Genomic DNA, 12,898 nt, shown 5'->3' on the forward strand with positions numbered 1-12,898 from the left:
GCCACTAATACCACCTCAATTCAGATCCTTTCCATACATCATCAGGACTAGGAGAATCACCCTAAGTGGTCTCCCTGTTCTTAACTGCTTTGACCCATTAACTAGATGTCCCATTTGGTAAAGGATCAACATTCCAGCCTGCCACAGTCATTTTGAGCCTTCATTCCATCACCTATTGTATTAGCTATTTTCCCAGCTTTGAGTCATTTGCCAATTTGGGAAATATGGCTTTATGCCTTCTCCAAGTATCTGATAAAAAACGTTAAAGTGAGCTGAGACAAGAACAAGGTTCTGACTACAGATCTGTTTCCAAGGAAACCTAGAGCTTAGTACTAAATAAAGTAAATTAAAAAAAAAAAAAAAGTAGCGTTGGATGTTTTTGATACCATCTCATTTATACCTTACAACAATCCCCTTGTAGGAGGTATCGTTACCCCAAATTTTAGAGTCTTTGAAACTGAGGCTGAGAATGGCTAGGTAAACATGTGAAAAAGTCTCACAGTTATTAAATGGTAGACTTGTCATTTGAACTTCTCTGTTGATTCCATAGCTCACGGTTTTTCCACCACACAGTAGAAACCTTTGCTGGATCCTTACCTTCTAAAAGATAAAGCACATGTCTCTTAATCTGCACTGAACGTCTTTCACATTCTAGCTCCAAACTTGTCTTCGTAATAATAGATTACACTACATGTCAAACACAGTAATAAGTTTTACATGCTCTATTTCATTTAATCCTCACCACAACCCCATGAAGTAAGCGCTGTGATTACGTCCATTTTACAGATTCAGAAACTGAGGCATAGAGAGATTGAAAACAGCTTAATCTGTAAATCAGAAATTATCTAAAAATAATTTCTTAAGAATAGCTTCATCAAGGTCCACCCAGTTAGAAAACAGCAAAGCTGGATCAAACCTGGGTATGCCTGATTCAAGAGATATTTAGGAATCAGAATGGACAGAAATTCCCAGTTGTACAATCTATCAGCATGTACTTCTTGAGACCTTTATCACATGTTCAATATTGTGTGAGGGCTGGAGATAATAGAAATGAACAACCAACAAAAGTCCCTGGCCTTGGCTTCATAGGGCACACACTCTATTGGGAAAGACAAACATTAGAAGGGAAGGCAGCAGCGTGTCATGACTGGGAAGGTGAGGCCTTCAGTGCTAAGAAACCACAGACTCAATCAGGTGAGGGTTTTGGTCTCAGCAAGTGGTTTAATTAAGGTTCTATTCACGATGGGAGATCACAGGAGAAATGGGTTTAGGAAAAGACGCATTCAGTTTGGGACATGAGTTTTGGGGAGATGCTACCCAGCCAACCCGATATGCAGCTTTGGAGCTCAGAAGTGAGAAGTAGGCTGTGGAGAGGCGTGGAATCATTGGTGTAGAGGTGCAACTGCACTCACAGAGGTAGATGTCCTTACCAGACATTTCTTGGTAAAGATGCTGAGAAGTTCAGGTATTTGTGCCATGTCTCTCTAACTAACTGAAACATCTTTGATGGCAAATCCTGGATATAGAACAAAGAATGCAGTAAACATTCCATTTACAGAACAAACCAAAGTCCTTCATTTCAAAACGAGTAACAAAGCCATAAATCAATAGTAGAGCATTTATGTGAACTAGTTACTCCAGATTAACCTGAATGGCTTCCTCAATACAAGAGTAACCAATGTCCTGGGCATCCTCCCAAGTTTTTGCTGAGTCTTCCCACTGAATAGAACTGGTCACAAGGTGAGCATTTGCTGCCTCTCCTTGTACATTCTAGTCTGATTCCTTGCAATGTGCTAATTCTTCAAATTAAAAATAAATTTCTTCAAAAAGGAAGGAACGAGGATGGAAATGTTTAGCAAAAGAAAACACCAGGTAACAGCAACAGAAGCCTCTTTCCCATGAGTGAAGTTACAGAGTTTTAACTAAGCCCCTTTAACAAAACATTGTCAAAATTTACAACTTACAAATGATTCCTCACTTATAATGCTTTGTTCTATCCTTCCATAAATAAATAAATGTCTGAAACCCTGAGAAACAGAGAGTGAGCAATATCGTGTTTCACAAATGTCAGAAAGTGTCAGGTCCTCGCCTGCATGGTCATCTGGCTCGGGTAAACTCAGGTGGGCAGTTGCTATGGGGACCTCGCTCACTATTGCCCCCACCAGCCAGCATAGTGCCTAACATAGCAAAGTGACTCCAAATAACTGCTGAATGGATCAGTGATGAACGGATGAGAAAAGATGGTTGAAAAAAAGTCCAAAATTGTGGGCAAAAAGGAGACAAGGATGAGGGGTAACACGTAAGTAACAAGAATGTGAAGAAGGCAACCAACCACCTTCTTACATCTTGGGCTCAGATTCTCCTCACCTTCTCCATAAAGACACCCACACAGTAGCTAAATCTTTGGGTCAGTTTCTGAGTCCTATAGGTGCTGTCAAATGCAAACTTGAAGTATTTGACATTTACGTCTTAAGTTTTATACCTGCTTTCTATTTTCCTTTCTATTTGCCTTAGGAACACTTTTTCCCCCTTAGCTTTCACCTAAACTAAAACTTGACATTGAATTAGACTATTACTAGATTCTAAGGTCATGATTTGGATCAAGCTTCATCTTGCAGGTTTGCTGCTCTGCTATTTAATGTTTTACTCCAGAAAAGGAAGTCCACACTGCGTGTCCAGAATCCTTAAGGATGGTGTCTATCCATCTGATGGTAGAGTTCCAATTCTGCCTGTCTTGAGAGGAACACAAAGAAACGAGAGCATCCTTGCTTACAATTTTTTTTTTTTTTTCAGATGGAGTCTCACTCTGTCGCCCAGGCTGGAGTACAGTGATGTAATCTCGGCTCACTGCAACCTCCGCCTCCTGGCTTCAAGCAATTTCCTGCCTCAGCCTCCCAAGTAGCTGGGATTACAGGCGCCCACCACCATGCCCGGCTAACTTTTGTATTGTTAGTAGAGACGGGGTTTCACCACCTTGGTCAGGCTGGTCTTGAACTCCTGACCTTGTGATCCACTTGCCTCAGCCTCCCAAAGTGCTGGGATTACAGGCATGAGTCACCGTGCCCAGCTTATAATTTTTTTAAAAAGGCATTTCATTTTCATCTCACAGAAAGGCCATTTTAGAGGCTACCCTTGATTTAACACCAAAACTTCTTAGAAGAGCACAAGCCCCAATTACCCAATCCATGGTGCACACTTCATTCTCCTTATACTCGCCCACATAAACAGTGTCCCTAGCTCCTTACCACATCTGAAGCTGCACCTGTCACTCTTAGGAAAGCACACGGGGTCTCCAGGAATTCAATCTATGCACACTCAGGAGCAGCAAGCTAATTTTAATTCTTGCCTTTGATGACCACGGCTAAAGTAGAGCTAATTTTTTAAGTTCAAAGTAAAATCTAAGTGGCTTCTAGATTAATATCTCTATTTTAGAGATACAACTGATTAACAAACAGACAATGAACTGCCACAGCAGGATTGCAAACATGGTTTAATGATGGGAAATTTGTGAACCTGATAGAACACATCAGTAGGTCAAATGTGAAAAAGCATAAAATCATCTCAAAGATTACCTTTTTGGCATTTGATAAGGTTCAACTCCCTTTCATCTTTTGCTTAAACCCAGGAATACAAAACTACTTCTTCAAAGTAATTTAAACTATTTTAAACCAAAAGCCAACATTATGCCTTCTAGAAAGTATGAAAAGCATTTCCATTAAAATCAGGAATAAAATAAAACAGTCTATTATCCTCACTCAGTTATTAATGTTCTGGAATTTCTGATTTAAAAGAGAAGTAATCATTATTTGTGGGTAATATAATTCCTTACCTAAAGAGTGCAGGAGAATCTACTAAAAAGTTAAGTTGATTAAATAAAAAAATATAAAACCTTTAGAAAACAATGAGTAAGACATAGAACTTCTCCACTATGGACCACTGACCCCATTCATTTCAGAACTGGTATTCCTCGAGTGGTCATCTGCAAGATTTGTGCTCAAATAAACTCTATACTTAATCATATTTTCTGAATCTCATTACTTAAAGTTGATAATCTTCATGATAGAATGTTAAGCAAGGAATCTAGGATCCAAAATTGGGTATGATGTATTTACCATGTGATCCCAATTTTATTCAAAAAAACAAAAGTCCCTGTTCTACCGCTCCCCAGCTAGGTAGCTTAGGACAAATCCATCAGTCTCTTAGGAGACAGGTTCCTTCAACTCCTCCAAAAGCAAGAGGGCCAAGCTTGGACCCTTCTCCTTTCTTCCCCTCAATTTTAAGTATCGGATAACAGCATATAACCAAAAATTAATAAACAAATATAAACAGAAGTATGTCTGTATTAATAATTTAAGATAAAATATAGAATTTTAGTTGTTAAAGCAAACTTAGGTTTTGGATTAAAGATTTTTTTTAAAATGAGTATCTCCTAAATAGGTGATATATTTTATATCTGACCGCTTAGACAGTGATAGTTCATTAGAAATACATAGCATGGCGAGAAATGAGCACACTCTCCTAACTTCTCTGACTAATTTGATCTAGGCTTGCCTGCCTGCAACAGGAACACCCTCCACCTGTTGTCAGCCATCCCATGACTTGGCATTAGAGACGCCCGGACCATTCTCAGCCAGCAAAAGGCAGTCAAAAGCCTAGATCCAAGAGTGTCACGGGAGAGCATGCAAGGTTGTCTGATGTCTGTGTTGCACTGATGGTGCAGGAAATTGATTTTGGAGTTCTTTTTGCAAACTTACATAGCTTCTACGCATAGCTCAACAGTTCCTGCCTTCTTCTCTTAGATTCAAATAATAATTGAGCATGTTTTTTTCACAACTACTTCTAGATTTACCAATCCCTACCACTGTAAATTTTAAAACAGTGCCCAAGCCATGATGAAAGAAAAACCTCAAGCAGAGTAAGCCAAACTGGGTTAGAAGCAAATTAGCCTGCTGAGTAGTAGAGAAGTGAATCCACTCAGACCCCAGCAGTTACCCAAACTGCTCAAGCTCTGCTCTGTCATCCAAATTCACTCTGCCTTTGTAGAGGGAAAGGGAATACAATTTCATGCCCAGAGTATTTAGCTTTTGTGAATTTTATCCACTTTTCTGAGATTGACAAAACAGGCTACTAGAGAGGGCTTAAGTTCTTCCAGGGAAACATTTCATATGTGAAAAACATGCTCAATCAATGAAATCTGAGTTTGTGTTATTAATAACAACAAATGAATCGAAACTTTCTTTAGAAATGACAGTAACTTGAAACAACTCCTGTGATATCCAAAGTAAGCCATGTTATGTGATATTTTAATCCCAGATTTGTATAGCATGTACTTCGTCCCATGTTTTTTTCCCAAATGATTTTTTTCCATTCTCCAGATTTTCCATAGTCAGTAATATTATATAGTTTAAACCTAAAGTGAAGTCATCAAAGCAGAGTCTCTCCTTATATCTGCCTCTTCCTTCATTCTGAATATAGCAGCCTTACTGTTTTATTATTATTATGTGGCTAGTCCTATAAAGCAATGAAAATACACAAATGCTAGCTGAGTTTTGTTATAGCTCTGAACTTGTGTGCACCCATCATCAGCCCCTCTAAAGGACACCTTTCATTATTTTTACAAATGGAGCACACTTCCTGGAGGTTACCATACAACCACACAGCCAGCAGTGATGCCACTACTAAGAAGAGATAAGAGGTTTTGGGCAAACATCACTGATGACACTGGCCAGTACTGTTTGACTAATAGCCCTGTCAAGATTAGGCACCCTATCTATGTTTTGTTTTATTTTCCCCAGATATCTTCTTCCTCCCCCATTCAAGCAAGTAGCCCTGTACTCACTGCTTCAGAGGAGGGATATGGGGGGCTGGGAGCAGACCTGTGAGCCTTTTTGGCTTTTGTTTTAAAAACTTAAACCCTAAGAGCACAGAGGAAAGGGTTAAAGGGCATTAAATCTGTATCATAGACCTAATATCGAGCAGAAATAGGGAGGAGACTGGAGCTTTACTCTGACCCTTGCCCCCATTCCAACTCCTACTGGCTGGTAGTCAGGGGAGAAAAGACAAAATGTCTTGTAAGTCCCGAAAGCAGAAGGAACCTCGCTTCCTGGCAGAAGGCAATGAGACCTCAGAGACTTCAGGGCGCTGTGGCTGCTGCACCCATGAGAGGCAACTCAGTGGCACTGTATATGAAATCACCCACAGACAAGGACAGTGGCTATTTCAGTGGCAGCCAGGGAGAGAGGAAGTAAGACCTGCTGCTGCAACACCACTCAGAGAGCAGTAGAAGGGAACCCCATGAAGATAGGAGGCTAAATTCTTTTCCTGCCATTCAACTGGGAGACTCAGTAGCAACAATAAAAATTATCAAAGAAGCTAATATTTGTTAGAATTCTTATTCTAGACCATGTACAGTTCTAAGCCTCCGACATGAGTTATTTCATTTAATTCTTACAAAACCTATTTGGTAGGTACTACTGTAACCCCTCTATAATGTAAATGAGGATGATTAAGCCCAAATAGGCCAAGTATCTTGCACAAGGTCATGAAGATTATGAGTGGTAGAGGCAGGATATAAATGAACCTAAGCAACCTGACTCCAGATCCCAAACTTATAAAATGAAATGAGGGAAAATACAGAGTTATATTTCTTGTACATCCAAGTCTATGGCAAGTCTATTTAGTTCTTCTCAAACTTGTCTCTTTATGTAACAATAGAGCCCCTGTTTCATGCAAAATCTAAAACAGAGCACCAGTATATAAGACAAATAAGAGCAGGACTACTCGGTAGAAGCCGAAGTAAATGACTGAGATCTTCATTCCCCAGCATCTCCCTCACCCTGCAGAGGCCCCAAACACTCCTGGAACACAGTTTGAAAACCCCTGCTCCAAACCAATATCACTCTGAATTATGTGCTTGAGAGACAAAAGCAGCCCAGCTAGAACACCAACAACAGCCAGCATAATCAAAGGAAAAAGGCAAAATAATCCCTCACTGGCAGTCACAGAGGGCCATTCCAATCTGGGCGCTGACACTAACCAGCTCAAGTCTGAGCACTGGAGGGCCCAGAGGTGGTGGAATTCCAGGCTGGAGCAGAGAGTCAGGAATGAGGCAAATCCAATAAACAGGCAGAGGCGGGAAGCAGAGCCAACAGGGCGCCGGGGCCAGCGGTCTGTGGTGAGCAAGGCGGCTGTAGGAACGGAGGTGGGAGCGAGAGGGAGGCCAGCCCAGGAACCGCTCCCACGGCTTCAGGCTGTCCAGATGCAGTCTAGGAGATGGCAACAGTGAAAACTTACGAGTATTTCAATAACCAGTGTTCTGGGGAAGAAACAAACAACTACATTGCCCTCTTTCTCTCCAATTCCAACATTGCATTTTCCCCACGAACAGTCACGTACCGTTCAGTGGCTGATAGCGTCAGACTCAACAGCCAGAAATGCCTGCCTTTGGGAGTAGTTTGGGTGACAGTTAAGAGTGCCAGAATGCTTGGACTCACATCCCAGATCTGCTGCATATTAGCTGTGTGACATTGGGCAAGTTACTTAACCTCTCAGTGCCTCAGTTTCCTCATCTGTGACATGCAGATAACAAAAGTACCTACCTCAGAAAGTGATTGTGGGGATTAAACAAGTTAGTACCTATAAAGTGCTTAGAACAATACTTAGTACAAAGCTCTCACTAAATGCTAGCTATTATCATTCTCTGATTTTTATAGCTTTCTTCTCACTCCGACTGCTTCCCTCTTTATTCTCCTATGCTGTATTAGTTTCCTACAGCTGCTGTGACAAATGACCATAAGCTTAGTAGTTTAAATAATAGCAATGTGCTACCCTACAGTTCTGGAGGTCAGAAGTCTAAAATGGGTTAGTAGGGCTACATTCCTTCCAGAGGCTCTAGGAAAGAACTCATTTTCTCTCCTTTTCCAGCTTCTAGAGGCTTGGCTCATGACCCCTTCCTCACATCACTCCTGTCTCCCTCTTCTAAGTATACTCAAGAGTAGTCAGAGCTAATCATCTGGGATCATCTCAAGAGCTTTAATTTAATCACATCTGTAAAAGTCCCTTTTGTCATGTAAAGTAACATATTCACAGGTTCCAGGCATTCAGACTTGGACATCTTTGGGAGATCATGATCTAGCCTACCATCTATACCTCCCCAAAGCCTAACATTGCAGACTGGAAAGACTTGAGGAGCCCTGGGGTCTGAAGAAACATTAGTTTCTTAATGTTAGTTAGCTAATATTAGTAGCTAATTTTGAGCACTCAGGAGGTGTCTGTCTCCATGCAAAGTGTTTTAGGTGAACTATCTCACTGTGGCCTCAAAGCAACCCTGTACAATTACTATTGCTATTTTACGCAAAGGTCAGTTGCTCCTCCAAGGTTGTACTACGTAAACCCCAGGGAAATTTGATTCTAGAGAATCTTGAATTGACAAATAGAGTGTCCAGGCTCCATACCTTAAGCCATGATAACTGGATTCGGGGAGTTGGGTGGGGAAAGATCATTAAGGGCCTCAGAGATTGTGCCACAAGAGGTACACATGCCCCTGGCTGCAAAGAGACAGGGGGTCCTGCAGAGGCCATGCTAAACTACACACAAAAGGTCAAATGTCTAGAACATCTCCTCCTACTCAAAGGAGAAACCTTGGGGTTACTCAATAATTTCTTCAAAGGCAGGTTTGGACTAAAAATCTAAGAAGAGATCACTGGGGCTTCCCATTACTTGGGGAGGGGAAATGAAAAGTCCATTCTTGCCCCCAGACCAGCCTTGCAGTTCCAGTCAAACTCCCACAAGAAAAGAGGAATTCACAGTTTCCCTAGAAAGACTTCCGACTGAGTCAGATTGATGCAGACCCTCTGAAAACATGCCAGGAAGGCTTACAATCCTGGTAGTCCACCAAATGGCCCCTGCCTGTAACAGTTGATCTACACTAGGACCAAACTGCTGGCCACCCTCCACCCCACAACAGTTATGAATATGTAAGTCCCCACATGCCAAAGATTTCAACAGGAGCCCAATGGTTTCACCAGCACCCACCTCTTTTCCTACCAGTTCTTACACAGTGAATGCTCAAAAGCAAGTGTGGCTGACACAGGGTGGAAAGGGGCAAGCTAAACAATTGCTAAGCACATCTATTACGGTGGTTGAACCATCCACAGCATTTCAAAACCTCAACTGCTAAACAATTTAGCCAGATCACTATGTGAAACTTTCTAATGAACTGAGTTAAAGCTATTAGGTTTCACCTAGCCAAAAGACAAAAAACAAACAAACAAAAAAAGACGGTTATTTGTTTTGGGTCATGAACCCAGAGGTTAATGTAGGCTAGCACAGTGGTCAAGAGAACAGACTCTGGAGACAGCCCACTTTGAGTGGTGCCTGACACTAGCACTTCCTTGCTGTGACTTTACACAAGTCACTTGACCTTTCGTCGCTTCAGTTTTCCCATCTTCAAAATGGGCATAATCATGGAAGTCCACACTCCCTAATCCAAATTCTGAGCAGCCAGCCAACTGTGATTCAGAAGCTTTATGGATTTTGTAACGGTAAAAGTGCATATGCCATATATTACATAACACCTCCAATGGTATCTGCAGCAAATAAAACATGCCCATAATTTCTGAAGTAAAAATGTACATGTAGTTCTCACCAAGTGAGAAAAATAAAGACTGTCATAACCTCACATCAGTTCAGACCAAGTTTTGTAGCCAAATTTATGAAAACCACAGTTTTCAGAGCTTTTTTGATTTTGGAAATACAGGTAAGGGATAAGACCTCTCACACTGACTGCCTAATATATAAAAATTAAATGAGTTAATTGATAAAAGTGCTTGGAGTGGTGCCTGGCATGTAGTAGGCACCATAGTGTTACCAACAACCACTTCTATTATTTTCATGTAAAATTTGGAAGCTTTAAAGTTATGACTAAATTTCATTTGGAAACCAGTACACTTTGGAGATTAATAGGTATTACCCCTTTGAAACAATCCTCTAGGGAAGGATTTTCTGAGATGGTGAAAATGTTCTATATCTGCACTGTCCAATACAGTAGCCACTAGCTGCAATGTAGCTTTCAAGCACTTGAAATATGGCTGGTTAATTTCATTTAACTAATTTCAATTCAAATGTAAATAGCCATATGTAGCTAGTGACTACCATATTGGACAATGCAGCCTCCGAGGGCTTGGTTCCCAATCTGGCCCATAAAAATCTATTCAAGCCATAACACAGATGAATTATAGCCTCCGTAAAAACCCTGCATTCTGCATCCAGGGAGCAGAGAGGAACACAAGACGCTAGAAAGAGTTCTGCCCTTCTTTGTAGGCCACATGGTCGGCCTATAACAAAATGCATCTTTGATATCTTCTTCCTCTCTTTCTTCACTCCCTACTCCTCCATCTCCAACTCTCCTCTTTGGGCCTTACATAATTAAATCACACGCTTCCCTAAAACCCTATCAGAACCTTCCAGCCCTCCTCCAGAAGCACCATACTCCCCAATCACCTGTCTTCCCTCCCCTCAACCAAACCCCTACTTGCTCAATGCCACACATCTCAACTGAACGTTGGGAGGAAAGCAACTTCAGCAAACAAATTCACACTCTAAGCTGCTTCTACTGCTTTTGGCTTTTTCTCTGCTTCTGAACCCAGAAGCTCTGTTTTGTTGTTCTTCCACCGCAGAAGTAGTTCCAGCAGAGAGAGAAGGCATTAGGACCATAGCAACTGTCCTGTATAGACACCTGTCAGCCAGGCGTGTGGAACACACACGCACGCGCACACACGTGCAGCACAGCCTCACTCTGTGCAAATCCCTCCTCTTGCCCAGGCATGGGAAACATCCCCTGCTGCCTACTTTAGAAAACTCTTCCACCATACACAGTAGTTTTTCAATCTTCTTTTATTCATTTAGAAAGTTACAGGTAACAAATTGCACATCAAACGATTTTTTTTTTTTGAGTATACAACAAAAGCCCAGCGAAGAATGTGACTAAGAATGGTTGTAAATAGAAAAAGAAAACCAACTGCCTTCATTGGAATCTAGCTTCTAACCCACTGGAGTATGGAATTTTTAATGACAGGTCAAACTTGGAGCACATCCCAGGAGTTTATGTTACTAAGAGGACTGCAAGAATGTCCCTCCAGTTCAATCTCACCTCTTACCTGGTCCCAAGGCATGAACCAAAGATGATTATTAGACAAGGCTCCCAGGTATAAAAGGAATTTCCCCCATGGGGCTGTAAATAAAGGATAGTGTTAATGGTAAACATTATACATTCCTCTAGCTCCTTTCAATTATATTGTCTCCTTCTCCAAAGTAGATATTTATGTTGTAAAACCAAAATCTTAAGATTTAATACTGGCCCACAATTATCTCTAAAGAGTCTTCTAGGTGCAAGCATTTTGCCATGAAAGCCACAGCAAATACCTTTAGTAGGGAAAATGAGACATCTACATAAATAACTCTCAGAAGGTGGAGAGCAGAAAGGGCCCTGGAGAAAAAATCCTGCAGGAATCAGAGCAGGCGGAGTTTGGCTGTTTCAGGAAAAGCCGCACAACACCAGCAAAACACAGTTTGAAGGATGGTTAGACTTTAGAGTGGTGGATGTGGGAGAAGATGTGCCATCATATGGTTGGTTTAGAAGACTACACCATGAGACATTCTTCAGAAAAGTATTCATGAAGACATAGATGCATGCAGTAACCTAGAGATAGTCCACCTCTCTCCTCAATGACAACTGGGCACCTGTACAAGCCAGAGATAGTCCACCTCTCTCCTCAATGACAACTGGGCACCTGTACAAGCATCGATGGGGTCACCTGCTTCCACCTCCCAAGTCAGGCTCTCAAAAATTCTCCCTAGGGGGGTCAAGCATTCTCGGCCACAGTAGCGCCCATTCTGTGGCAGTGGCCCTGCCTTACCTCTTCGGGGGTATAAGAAATATGAAAACACACCAATCCTGCAGAGATTTAAAAGACCTACAGGCAAATTTTGCATAATGCAACTGAAATTATGACCTTCGTGCAAATAACTTTTCGAAGAGTGAAAAGTTTTAAGTGAATCCTACTTAACATGTATTCAGGGAACTCACTATTTAAAATGACACTGATTAATCACTAAATGAGTCTTACACTGAATAATTGGTTAAGTCGGCTGAACCAAGTGTCTCATGGCTTCAATACAGAGCAAGGGGGCGAAAGCTCCCACAAATTTACGCTGTGCACCTAACATTCGCCACGACAGAAGACTTCTTGCTCTAGTGTTATTTATTACTGTGGCATTAAAGGACTTGAAGGAAAAGCTAGCTATTCTTCTAATTACCAGTTAGAGCGGGACCAGGTCCAATATTGTATTTTCTAGGACTTGATGTACACAAATCTCTCCAGGAACAATCTCTTGAGCACTTTCCTTGAAATACTGCTGCTAAGCACTGCCACAAAAAGAGCTTATGATTTTCTTTGCACTGGCCCCTCCACACTGCACTCACAACACGGAGGGGTGACCTGAGGCAGACGTCTGGAGTGAAGGTACTGGCAGGGTGTCTTTTAGCCCCTGCGAGGGCGGCCTGCATGCCCTGGGGTACCACCCGCCTTGGGTCCCCCGGGAGGGCAAGGACACTCTCCCGCCCAGGTACGCGGGGTCGGGCTGCTCCCTTCGGCGGGTCGACTGCCTTGGGAGAGAACGAGCCCATCCTTCCCCTTCTCCAGTCCTCAGGAACCGAGTTACAGAGTCGCTTCCTCACCTCTTCGCTCCTGGCGAGTTTCGCCGGCGTCCCCAAGCGCTAAGTCCCTCTGGGACCCGCCGTCCGCGCGCCTGTCGCTAGCGGCGCCGGGTGTCCCCGCTACTGTGTGTCAGCTGCAGAGCCGATGCCCAGGAACGCGCAGGAGCCAGGCAAGTGCCCGAG

At 42.3% G+C, this 12,898-nt stretch overlaps 1 protein-coding gene across 2 annotated transcripts in view; it reads right to left on the reverse strand.

The window, feature by feature from the left end:
• The window catches only part of PLCE1 (phospholipase C, epsilon 1), a 348,582-nt gene extending 335,684 nt beyond the window's left edge, over window positions 1-12,898 (reverse strand). For both annotated transcript variants that reach the window (XM_011988462.1, XM_011988460.1), the window contains exon 1: window positions 12,737-12,898. The gene's annotated coding sequence lies outside the window, so the exon portion shown is untranslated. The remainder of the gene's footprint in view (window positions 1-12,736) is intronic.

This window comes from Mandrillus leucophaeus, unplaced genomic scaffold (assembly GCF_000951045.1).
Source record: "Mandrillus leucophaeus isolate KB7577 unplaced genomic scaffold, Mleu.le_1.0 Scaffold331, whole genome shotgun sequence".
Lineage (NCBI taxonomy): Eukaryota > Metazoa > Chordata > Mammalia > Primates > Cercopithecidae > Mandrillus > Mandrillus leucophaeus.